This window comes from Mus pahari, chromosome 12 (genome assembly GCF_900095145.1).
Source record: "Mus pahari chromosome 12, PAHARI_EIJ_v1.1, whole genome shotgun sequence".
In the NCBI taxonomy this organism is placed as follows: Eukaryota; Metazoa; Chordata; class Mammalia; order Rodentia; family Muridae; genus Mus; species Mus pahari.
In genome coordinates, this window is record NC_034601.1 from 6647033 (window position 1) to 6660283 (window position 13251).

Consider the following 13251-nt stretch of genomic DNA (forward strand, 5'->3'; position numbering starts at 1 on the left):
CAGAGTCTTTAGATGTGCACCTGGGGAAATCTGGAGTCCAGCATAAACAGTGGATTTGATCAGTCCAGTACTGCTGAATGTATAACCCTTGGTCCCTAGATGCTATGTATACTGTTTCTGAGACATAATGAGAGTTGATAGAACAACTTGTCTAAGGCACATATATCCACGGAGGTTGGGGAGTGACCATTAGTGAATGTCACTGGTCCAGTGTGAGAACATTAGGGTGTGCCAACACAGCAATCTGGACAGCTTTCCTTGTGCACAGCTGCTGTCCCACCCAGCCTGAAGTTAATCTGGGAGTATGGATGCCATATTCTCAAGTCATCTTATGTTTCCATAGAAGTGGAAGTTCTTGGCTTTCAGGTTATTACTAAATATTATGAACTAAGTATGTCTAGCCATGTTGGATTCTGTGGAACTTAGAGTTGCACTTTGCACACTAAGGAAGGGAAACACCCGGGACCAGGACTGTGACTTCCTGGAGTCTCTCCTGCTTATCTCAGTACTTTGATGTCATCCCTCCTGCTATTCTCAGGTGTCCTGAGCCCCAGGTTGCCTTGGGACTTTCCCAACTTGCTCTTTTCCCCCACAACTCTCCTGTGTCCCTACCACACCCACCATTGGAAAGGCCCTCACACCTGGCTCCTCAGAGATCTCATCCTATTGAGTTCCTGTCACGTCTGCAATTGCATAGGCTGTGACATGAGTCCCTGCCTGAGTGCAGTGTGAACCTGTAGATGGAAAGCTTCTGTGGTGCACACATGTGCAGGAGCCTGTGGAGGCCAGAAGAGGGTGTTGGATCCCACAGAGCTGGAGGTACAGGTGGTTGTAAGCCACCCACCATCAGTGCTGGGAACTGAACCCTGGTCCTCTGCAAGAGCATCAAGTGTTCTTAAGAGCTGAGACATGTCTCCAGACCTTTCTATAACTTCTTAAGTAGCTTTTGCTGAACAGATGCAGTAATGCACTACCAACTCAGCACAGGCAGCAGAGCCCAGTCAGAGGTCTAGCCCCTACTAGCTGGATAGCCTAGACAAGTTGGGTTTTTTTTGTTTGTTCGTTTTTTCCAAGACAGGGTTTCTCTGTATAGCCCTGGCTGTCCTGGAACTCACTCTGTAGACCAGGCTGGCCTCAAACTCAGAAATCCACCTGCCTCTGCCTCCCGAGTGCTGGGATTAAAGGCGTGCGCCACCACACCCGGCTCAGACAAGTTGTTTTATCCCACTTGGAAATCAAGGAAAGTAAGCAGGTTGCAGGGACTAAGTAAGCATAGACAGAAAATAGATCCCAAGTGCTAGGCAAGTGACTAGCAGATTTCAGCTCAGGCTTGCTTGGTGTGTTCTTCAAAGTGGTCAGAAGAAAGTCTTCTAAGATGCCAACATTGAAATGTAGAGTTTCACTTGTGAGTACAGAGTTTTGGAGACAATCTGATTGCTATGCACATTTTCTGCAGAAAGCCTCTCAGCTTTCCTGAGGCCGCCCTCAGGAGACATGTGTTTGTTGTTTATTTTGCCTTGTCCCCACTTCACCTGCTGCTAGTTGACACTTCATTTATATTAATAATAGTTTAAAATGTCTTAGGTCCTTTTGAACTCTTTTGTTTGATACCATTTTCAAGCCCAGTGTAGTTGCCAAGGCTCTTCCCAGAATGTCTTCCATGAGCAGCGCTGAAGTCAGACTTGGGGTTGGAAGATATGAGCCCAGAGTTCTTTGGGGAACTGGTTTTCACAGGTGGCAAGAACATTTAGCTTCTTAACGTGTGTGTATGTGTGTGCACTCGCGCACATACACACACTCAAATATACATGCATGTATATGCACGTGTATGTCAAGGATTGTATGTCAGAGATTGATGTCATATTTCTTTCTCACTTGCTTCTTACTTGGTTTTCTTTGAGACAGGTCTCTCACTGAACCTAGAATTCTCTGATTGAGCTCTATTAGCTGATTAGTGGGTGCTAAGGAAGTGTCTTTTTCTGCCCCTGCTTTCCCAGCTCTGGGAATACAGACATACACCACGTTGCCTGTTTCTAATATAGTACTGGGGACTCAAATTTAAGTCCTTGTGCATTCACGGCAAACATGTTACTGACTGATCCATCTCCCAGCCCCATATCAAGTGTTTAAATGCATAATGCATTATTGTTGCCAGCAGGCCAGTGTCTCACAGATCTCTCTCTCTCTCTCTCTCTCTCTCTCTCTCTCTCTCTCTCTCTCTCTCTCTCTCTCATGGTTTTGCGAGACAGGGTTTCTCTGTATAGCCCTGGCTGTCCAGGAACTCACTCTGTAGACCAGGCTGGCCTCGATCTCAGAAATCCGCCTGCCTCTGCCTCCCAAGTGCTGGGATTAAAGGCGTGCACCACCACGGCCAGCCTCACAGATCTCTTAAACTCATTCATCATGCTCTCCATGTGCTCCAGAGCCACCCCAAAACTGAAACTGTATTTCTCTTGAACCCTTCCTACTTCCCTGTCCCTGCAGGCACTGTCCCACCCTCTGCTTCTATGAGTTTGATGATTTTAGATATCTCATGTAACAAAGTGGAATCATGTATTTCTTTTCTATTATTGGTTTACTACATGTAGAATGGTGTCCTCAAGGTTTACCCGTTTTGCTATTGCCAAATTTCTTTAAATTGTAAAGGCTGAATAATGTATTATATGTCTATACCCACTTTCTTTTTGAATTTTGTGTCTCTTCTTAGCATATATTGATTTACATAACAGATTCATTATGACATTTTTATACATGCATATGAAACATTTTATCATATTCATTCCCATTACACTCTTTAGTCCCATCTCATGCCTGATGATCTGCTTCCCTTTCCCTACTAATTCCCCTTCTGCTTTCATTTCCTTTTTTATTTTCCCAGTGACCAGGGAATTTCAGTAGGGCTCTGTATAGGAGCATGTGGGTCTTCCCACCCTCGTGGATCATCGGCCCATACAATCCACAAGGGCAGAGGGAGCAGAGATGATGGGGTTGGGGATCTGGAAGCCCTGTGAGTACATACAGTGAGTGACTACACTGGAACCAGCTCTCAGGGGGCAGATCAACATTACCTAGGGTGATTGAAGGCTTATAAAGTGTTGGGGGACTGAGGGTAGAAACATGCAGGATGGGCAGAGGTCATTGGTTGGGGGTTTAGGGTACCTGGAGCATGGGTACCCAAAGCTTGGGGAAGCATTTCAGGAATCTCAGGTGTTGGCTGAACAATTTTTGTCAAAACCTGTAATCAAACCTGATCCTGTAACCAAACTAAGGCTACCTAACATTCCTCAGAAAGAGGGTTTTGGATTTTCCAGACAAGGGTAGAGAAGAAGAAGACCCACTAATGAAGAGAGTCTCCCATATTGTGCTGAGCCCAGAAGCTCTCTAGTCATGGTGGACTTCATCATTAATTAGCAGAGTTTTCCCACAAGAGCATGGGCACCTTACCAGTAGCTGTACAACTAAAGAAAATGTTTCTGTTTCCCAGAAACTATTACTTCCAATAAGTCCTCACAGAAGACAGAGCAGAGCCTGTGCCTCTCCTTCCAACTCCCATTAACTGCCAATATGTCATCAGGAAGGGTGGGGCCTCGTGAGTCCCCTGACTTCATGATACAACATTGGTAGGTCAGGTCTTATGCACGTCATCACAGCAATGATGAGCTGGAGTGCAGCAGCCCCATCATGCTTGGGACACAGTTTTCCACAGCACACCACTCCATCCTCTAGCTCTTACATTTCCCACCTTCTCCATGACGTTCCGTGGACTTTGAAGGAGGAGGATGTAAATGTCCCATCATGACTAAGCATTCAGCAATCATTGACTTCAACCCATTTTCTTTATTACTTCATCTGCTTGCATGCAGACTTCTAAAGGACATTTTTTAGTAAGGTAATTGTAGATTTGCATGTAGCTGTAAGAAATAACACAGAGATTGTCCCTGGTTTTATCCCATGTTGATGCCTACAGAACTGCAGTACCTGACCACAAGTAGACACAACAGACAGGCTGTGGTTTGCAGCTTTAGCAAAAGCACAGAGCAGATGGCAACTGGCCACCTCTCAGATGGCTCTCAGGAGGTCTGTTCTTTTCCCCCATGGTCTCCTCTTGGGGCAGAGGTCCAGCCTCCACTGTGGGAGACACACCCACTGGTTGCATGAGTGGCTGAACTGAAGGAGCTGGCACGTGAGAGGCTGGTTTCTCTGTAGGTGTGAGATCAAAGCCCCACCTTCTGATGCCTGTAGGTGGAAATCCTAGACTAGCTGCCTAGGTAACTGCCAGTTGTGAATTGTTTAACAGTAGTCCTGTGCAAGTTGCCTTCCTTCCCTGTGAAGTCTCCTATTATTTCCTGCCTGGCTCGGATGTGGTTGATCAAACTTGTTTTAACTTCTTGGTCTTTTTTACCCTACTTTCTCCTTCCTGTAATTTGTAGATAAGTTACTGGTATTGCTTCATTTTTACCAGCAGACCTCTCGCAAACCCAAACCAAAATTGGAGAGAAGCAGAGGAGGGACAGAATTATTCTGAAGGGCTATAATTTAGGGTTAAATTTAACACAGATCAGAATAGGCAGATAAATGTCTAATTGAAATTTTTGTGTGCATTACCATCATATGGCTCCTGCTGCAGACTAGCTCTTTCTGGGATTCTAGTGCAGAGCAAATAGTTTCTTTCAGACAACACATGCTCTTTAAGTTACTTTTATATTGCTGTGAAGAGACAGAATGACTAAGTCAGCTCATAAAAGAAAGCCTTTCATTGGAGGCTTGCTTACAGTTTCAGATGGTTGGTCCATGAACATCATGGAGGGGAGCAAGGTAGCAGGCAGGCAGGCAGGCAGGCATGGTGCTGGAGCAGGAGCTGAGAGCTTACATCTTATCTACAAGTTGGAGGCCTGGTGTGGGCTTTGAAGCACAGTGCACACCTCCAGCAAGACCACATCAGCTAATTCTTCCTAAATCATTCAACTGCGTACCAAACATTCAAAACTATAAGACAGTGGGGCCATTCTCATTCAAACTACCACACATACCCAAGAATGGCAACTCATATGGTAGCCTCTTCTAAGGTTTGCAAAGTGATTATGGGTTGAAATTGGGGGTGTGCTTCATTACCTGTAGGTGTTCCCTGCCACCTAAAGATGGAGTACCACCAAAAATGGGAGTCCAGGCTGACATTTAACTTACTGCATCGCATGGGGCAGTTGGTCTTAGGTTTATCGTCTTTCTGCTTTACCTTCATGAGTTCAAGAGTACTCGGTGCTGGAATAAATGAGGCAGCAAGGGCAGGGACAACAGTCATGGGGTGTTTGTGACTTTGTTGTGAAGTCTCTCAGCACGCTGTTTCTTTCTTGTGCTGTTCACATGTTACACTCTGCATCTGGTACCTGCAGCAGTGCCTCAAGATGTCCCAGGTTGAGTTAGTCTGCATCTCCAGGCCTCAGTCTCATTGTTTCTACAGCTAGAATAACAAACATGGCTTTGTAAGGAGGGCTTCTGCTATGTGTAGTGTTTGTTCTTAGATTTAACACCAGTTGGTGCAGGAATGCTAGGTGAGGCTGTACAACCTCATCCCTTATATGGGGCCTATATAAGTGTGTGTGGGTTGGCACGCTGTTGTTGGAACTGAAGGCTATTCAGCAGGTGCCTGGGGAAGCACTTCAGACACAGGCAAGGGCATAAAGGGGGGGGAGCATCAGCAATAACAACAGTGACAGAGGCTGCCAAGACTAGAGTAGACACTGCCATTGGTGACAGTGAGCTAAACTCTCAGCTTGCATTCTGCTTTCCAACTTAACCACCAGGTTTCACCTCTAGGTGGTGCAAATATTTTATCACTCATATGTGTGACAGGACTGGCTGGCTGGGAGTTCAGAATATGAACTAAGAGACAGAATAGTGTTTTCCCTCCAAATTAGTCATTAACTACCTCTGTAGGTGTCAGGCGAGCCAGTTGGGAAGGTACCCAAATGGTTCTCTGGGGAGTGCATCCGCATGTTAGCTACACTTCTCTTTATGGCTCCTGCCATTCCTCTTCTTAGCAGAAAACTCTACCAGGATAAGATGTATATAGCCATCATCTGAGACCACAGGAGCCTGGCTTCTCTGGGTCATGTGTTTGCTGGCTCAGAATGTCAGTGACCATCTTGGGGACCCTTGGCTCTGTCACAGGGCTGCTCTGGGCTTTGGGTGTCCTGCTGAATGCCTTGGTAGGAGTTTGTTTTCCAGCTGGGATGGGAGTTCCAAGGCACACGTGTTTTGGTGAGAGGGCTGTGAATACCAAAAGGAGCAAACAGACCTGTAGAGTCGAGGGCCATCACTAACTCAGTCACATGCATTCTCACAAGAGAACGGGTCTCAGAATGGTCTTTTCTATGCAGCTACCATGGAGTCTCAGCTCCTGGACACCCTGTAAGAAGGAAGAGTGCCAAAGGAAAAGCTGGAGTGTTCTCATGCCCCATACGTTAAGGAAGACAGCATTGCACTAGCTTTAGGGACTCACCCTGGGCATGAGTTGGGCTTGGTAGCTGAAAGGAATCCTATTGTATTGAGACTCTAGACAGAAAATCTCTCTACCAAGGCAGAAGGTGTCTTGAACTAAAGACTAGGACCCTGTTCCTGGTCCAACAGGGATAGATCCCCCCACACAAGATACTCATCACTTCTGGTATGTGTATGCTGGGCCTTTTCTGGATTTTGTTACCAGAGTGGCCTCTCTGGGTGCTTGCAGTTCTTAACAAAGTGTTTGAGTTACTCTAGTGTGGTTCAATGTATTTATCATTTTTTCAGAAATTAACTGTAGGTGTCTTCTCTGTGTCAGGTGTCATTCTAGGCCCTGGAGATAGAGCAGTAAATCTAAGACCCTGCCTCATAGGAAGAGAGAGAAATAGTGCCACCTATAGTAACCGTCACAGCAAAGACACCAGAGGCTCTAGGAGAGGAGCAGCAAAGAGGAGACAGGACAAGTCACAGCAGCATGTTCACAGTGGTAGGAGGGTGATGTGCGAACCTAGACTTCAAGTATAAAAAGAAGGGAAGAACATTGTGGTCAAAATGAGTAGCTCATGTAAAGGCCCCAAGATATGACATGCCTGGAGCTGAAGGAGAAGGAAGCATGGCATGGTGAAGTGTGGGAAGTAGAGAGGAGACTGTCGGGGGCATGTGGAGCCTTCTGGGCCACTGGAGGACTCCAATGCTGATACAGAACATGAGGTTGGTGTGTTCCCAGTGACTGGCATGGTTCCTGAAATGAAGTGTAGCTGGCTTTGCTACTTTGTGGGTTCTTTTTCCCACTCTTTATCTCCCCAGTTTCACCTCCTATTAGTAGATAGAAGAGAAAGAAGGATGGAGGGGAGGGAGAAAGCTAGAGATCCTCAAATCTTCTTTCTATCTTGTTTCTTCTTTGAACACTACTAACAAACCGTAACCAACACTGCTGAATGACTGCCAACCACCAACCCCACCTCTCAGGGCCCTAGCATTTACATACCCTGTGAAAAGTTACCAGAACTATCTATATGCAGCTGGCAAAACCATGCCTCTGCTACAGCACAGGGCAAATTATAGTCAGCTGCTACAAAGCAATCCCATATCCCACACCTGGGATTAAAATGAAAACATATTCTGATAATATTTCTGTGTTTTTTTTTTTTAAGAAACCAAAATTTCAGAATTCTCACTACAGTGAAGTGTATTGAAATAATAGCTCCCAAGGAAGGAGTCAGATACCTCATCAGTAACAAGCCACAGCAATCTTGTTTGTCAGAACCAGATTCTTAAACGAAGAAACTTCTTGCTCTTGTTTGGATGTTTCACCTGTTGGGCCATGGACAACCACTGGTGAGAAGGGTCACTGTGTCCATCCTAGAGACACCGGCCCTTGGGCACTCTACACTCTGGTGGTTGTGGTGGCAGACAGGCGTCACTGACTCCTCATGCCTGAGGGGAGTGTAGCTCTCCTGGGAGGTGGATTGAACCAGTTTCTAGAGCATTCTGATGACGCATGATTAGCAGATCCTAACAGGCCTGTCTGCTGACCACTTACTGGGCTCTCAACACCTCACCCTGGAAGGCCTTCCTTGTATCCCGAAAACAAATTTTGAAACGTCACTGATGAAAAGATGATCCTTGCTTACATTTCCATGCTTTGGATGAGAAAATTTATTAAATATATACCAAACAGAATCAAAAGAATCACTAGCAAGTAGTAGAGAAGGATCAGATGGATGGCAAACATCACCCAGCTAGGGTCTGTATACTGCATTCTGCAGAGTAGCCTAATTGTGAGGGCAGACAAAGGCAACATCAAATTAAGGACTTACAGTACTCAGCAGAAAGGGACTAGTGTGGCCTCACTGAGGTAGCCAGAGTGGTTTCCCAGTGAGAGTTCTGGGTGGAGCAGGCATCCCCTCAGGCAAGGCTTCCAAGTAAAAGAGAAATAGCAGCAAGACAGTTGTCATCTAATTGGGAGTGTATAGTTGTCCAGCACAAGTATCTGGGAAGGCTTGCTGGAACAGACTAGAGTTTCCAATTGAGATTTCCAGGAGTGTTCATGAAGGAGCCCTAGCTTCCTGTTTCTTCAGTAGACATTTTTTATATCATGGGATAAACAACAGTAAACTTGGTTGGAAATATTTGACCTTGTCAGCTATTTTCAAGGGCACGGTATTCTTACTCTTGGGCTGTTTATTGTCCTTCCCTATCCCTGATACAGAGAAAAGAGGCCAGCTCATCCCAGACAAAGGGTTTTGGAGGACACTTGAAATAAGCATACTAGAGTCTGGGTCAGGAGAGCCCTCCACACTCCCAGAGCTCGCTTTCATCGGACTTAAACCCTGTGTAACAATTCACCAAGAGAACATAGAAGGAAAAGGTCACATTAAGCTGCATTTCCTGGGATTGGTAATGCAAGCCTACAGTCTCACTTCTAGATGCTGAGGCAGGAGGATCAAGACCTCAAGGCCTGACTGGGCTGCAGAGTAAGACCTTGTCTCAAAATAAAAAGCAAAGAGGACAGGGGAGATAGAACCATGGTAAGCTTTATTCTCTCAAATGATTGAGAGGCTGGATAGTCATGACTGAGTTCATGACTTGGATTCGCCCTACTGCAGGCAGGGCCCAGCCTGCTGACCATAGACATAATGCTTAGTCCCCACTTTGAGCATTTACTGAGTACTTACACATTATAGGCAGCTGCCGTGCTGGCCTCGGGGAACCCAGAATGAATAAGAATGAGTAAGACACGTGTCCTCATCCTAACTCTCTGGGACGATGGTCAGACAGCGAATGAACACACGCTCATAGATATAGACCTGTGTCTGAAGGACCGGAGACAGTTTCAGGAGGATTAGCCTTGGAGGTAACCTTGGGTCTGCAAACTTATGTCAGGGAATGGAGTCTTCAAGGAACTGGTGGCTAGGGACAGGGGAGGCTGGGCTGTGGAGCCGGCAGAGGGGCTGTTTTTAGCTTTATAAAAGGCATGGCATCTCTTGTCTCATGCTTCTTTTCTAGAGATCAAAATAATGCTATGCCCCAGTCTCCCCACAAGGAAGTCTAGGGTCCTAGAGGTTGAATGTTTGTCCCTCTAGAATTGCTAGTGTTGAGCCTGAACCTATTACAGTTTCTGCCCTGGCTCTTTCATATGCTGTGATCCTAATGTCCAGGTGGATGAGATGTAAGAACACAGTGTCCTGAACTGACAGAAAAAAATGGCCAGCACTGTCTGAGAGTTCATGATGCTTCCTTAGAGAGCATGATGGGTAAAGCACCTTCCCTAAAGAATTGCAGTCAGCTGCTTAGCATGTCATTCTTTAATGAGGGATGTCAGATCTTTCCTTGCATTGATTGAAGAGGCTGGCTTGAAATTCATTAATCTTATAGACATTTATTTGCTCTTTTTCGAATGCCAGAAACAGTTGTTGGCAGGGCGCTAGAGCTAGGCTGGCAATGGGAAGGAGAGAATGGCCTAGGTGGAGAGAACAAGAGATGATGCTAGTTCCTAGTTCCCTGTAGCCCTGACCACAGGTCCTAGGCTACTTCCCAGAAAGTACTATCATGATGTCACATGCTGCCTGTCTAAAAGCCCAGGTGCTATGCTAAGCATGGACCCTGGAGTCTTTGACTCTACAAGTCCTCTCTGGTTCCAGGGGAGTGGCGTTTCATCAAGTTAAATTCTTGCATCGTCAGTGCTGCACCCCCACTGTTAACAGACATAGCCTCCATTAAACAAGTCACACATCCTGGGAGCATGACTAGGTTTGGGTTCAGTAGCTCATGCTGCCCTACTTCTTGGCATGGTACATTGGCACATGTGTGCCCTTCATCATCCCAGTGTGTATGCCATGTAATGTTTGCTTCTTGAGCACCTTCTTTTGGAATGAGAATAGTCTTGCCATGGCCTGTGGGAAGTCAGGTACTGTGGTGCCTTTGGTTACAGGAGGTGCAAACCTAGGCCACTGTGGCCTCTGTGAGTTTTAGTCTTTGTATATATTAGATCCAAATGCAAAATAAGGACTAGAATGTTGTTAGCCCAATGATCAAGTACTTGTGTGGTGTATATGAGACCCTAAATTCAATCCCAGCTCTACTAAAAGACCTAAAACCAAATAAAACTCATAAGCTTTTGGTCTACATAGTACTTGCTTTTCCTGTTGGTCAGATGTATACTTGACTTACGCTATTTATTGGCTTATAGACCAGGTCTCTCCAAGTAGCCTACACTGGCCTTGAACTAGTCCTCCTACCTCAGGCTCCCATGTGCTGGGATTATAAGTATGTACCACCACACACAGATTATGGCTCAGTTTTCCCCTCAGTGCTTCAGAGGCTGGCTTGTTGAGTAGCACAGCAAGTGCTATGGAAAGGAGCAGTGGTCTGGTGGACACCGGATTCCATTCTAGCTCCCCGTTACAGTGTGAGGTGGCCAGAGGCAAGCTCCTGCACGATGTGCAAGATCCTCCTAGCAGTGTGAGGCTCTCAAGTGCTCACTAGCATCAGGGGAAAAGTACTTCCAGGAAAGACAGACAGAGGTGGCTGTCTCTGTACTTCTCAGCAGCCCTCAGGGAGGGCTGATAGGATGTCCCTTGGAATGATGTGGAAGTTGAAGCCTACAAGGGGGATAGTGGTGAGCAGTAGCCATGGCTTGGCATTTATCAGGAGGTGGACCTGAACATGTGGTTCCCTACTGGCTTTGAGTTCTAGGTCCTGTCTATCCTGGCCTGAAGTAGGGGGTGTTGTGCAGGTCAGTTAGTAGCTCAGTAAGTGTATTACCCATTGAGCCGTGTCACAAGTCTGGACTTCAGTCTTTGTCATCTACGTGAACTCCCACTGCAGCCAGGGCTGACCAGAGTTTCATAACCCTTCCTCACCCTTGGGCCTTCTCTACATGTTTCCAGCTATTGCTAGATGATTATAGTCTTAGAGACATAAATTTCCCCATTCTCTGTACCCTATCTCCACCCAATACCTGGCTATACAGAAAAGTCAATTTCCTTGGAAAGTTCTTAAATTCTTTTTTCTTTCTTTCTTTTCTTTGTAGAGACAGGATCTGATCATATAGTCCTGACTGGCTTGGAACTCACTGTGTAGTCAGGGCTAGCCTTGAACTCACAGAGACCTTCTGCCTCTATCTCCTGAGTGCTGGGATTAAAGGTGTGCAGCATTACACCCATCTGAGTTAATCCTTTTAAAAAAAACTTGTTTTGTTTTATTTTGGGGAATTTTCCACAGTGAGCCCCACTCCTCCCTGTGCATTAATTCCTGCAGTTGATTTTCCTCTCCATGTTTCCTTTGTGGCTGGGAAGGGAAGGGTGGCTGCTGCACTGTGTGAACTGCTGGTCCCTCTGAAGGGGCATCTCTCTGCCTGCCTGCCTTTCTCTTCCTTCCTTCCTTCCTTCCTTCCTTCCTTCCTTCCTTCCTTCCTTCCTTCCTTCCTCCCTTCCTTTCTTCCTTTCTTCCTCCCCCTCTCTCTCTTCCCCTCCCCCATGGTGAGCTAGCCAAGAGTACTCACGTAGCTATTGGGCAAGGGTTCTACCACCGAACTACAGGTCCAAATCAGGAGGAACTGTATATCCATGATTTCATTTGGTTTTAGAAGGCCAGAACTTCTCTGCATGCATTTCAGGCAAAAAGATGAAGCAGTTGTACTGGCCTTCAGACTGCTGGCAACCCCAGCCCCTTCTGTTACTTTCCTTTCTTCCACCACTTGTTGTGACTATTAAAGCCGTTTTGAATTTAGGGAAGACTTGTCATAGCCCCCCATGTGGATCTCTGTCCTTAACTGCTAGCACACAGGTGTGTGTTCGGTTTCAGTGACTACACCTGTGTCTGGTAGCCCTCTCACTGTGTGGCATGCTCTAAAACTCACTGCAGATAGGTGTTGATAGGATAGCTGACGACTACATCCTGCTTGGGCTCTGATGGATGCCGGCTGTCAAGCCGTACATGCTCAGACTGCCCAATCTCCACCTCTGCAGTATATTATCTTGGTTTCCTGGATAGTAGAATCATAGTTGAATTTATCTGTCCTTTTTGTGCTTGAATAATCCAAAATGAGCAAATAAAAATGAATGTTTGGATTTGGATGCTAATTTAGCTCTCAAATGGGTTTTGTTTCAGACATTATTGAAATTAATTTGTTTCCCTTGAGCTCACTGCACTTATTGGCAAGGTACAGTGTCCCTCCCCCTCCAGAATATACTTGGTGGCTCTTGGGATAAACTTGTAAGATAGATAATCCATACAAAGATAATGGAAAAGTTTATTCTAAATCTTCCTTTAAATGACAAATTGATGTTTGAACATTTAGAGTCTGGAAAGATAAACATTTCAATCAGAATCCTGACCCAGACAAATCCATTTTCCTTTGTATTTTCTCATTTTTTAGATGAATTTGTTTGCATGGATATACTACTTTTCCCTCTGAGATAGAATCTTGTTCCACCCAGGCTGGCTTTAAGTTGCCTTGTTCAAGTGATTTTCATGCCTCAGTCTCCCCAGGTGTGTACCCCATGTGCCCAGCACCATGCACATGCCCCGTTCCTCCACCGTTCCTGAGAAAGGGTCTCTTGTGTAGACCAGGCTGGCCTTGAACTTGGATTGTGGCTGAGAATAACTTGTACTTTTGGTCCTTCTGCCTCTATCTCTCAAGTGCTGGAATTACTATATGTGCCACCATCTCCAGATTATACTGTTTTTTTGTTTGTTTGTTTTTTGTTTTTTGTTTTTTTAAAGAACTCTAAGTGTAAAGCTGAGGTG

General features: G+C 45.8%; 1 protein-coding gene across 5 annotated transcripts in view; it reads left to right on the forward strand.

Moving 5' to 3' along the window:
* The window catches only part of Clec16a (C-type lectin domain containing 16A), a 192380-nt gene that overhangs the window by 31850 nt on the left and 147279 nt on the right, over positions 1-13251 (forward strand). The gene's annotated exons all lie outside the window — the stretch shown is intronic.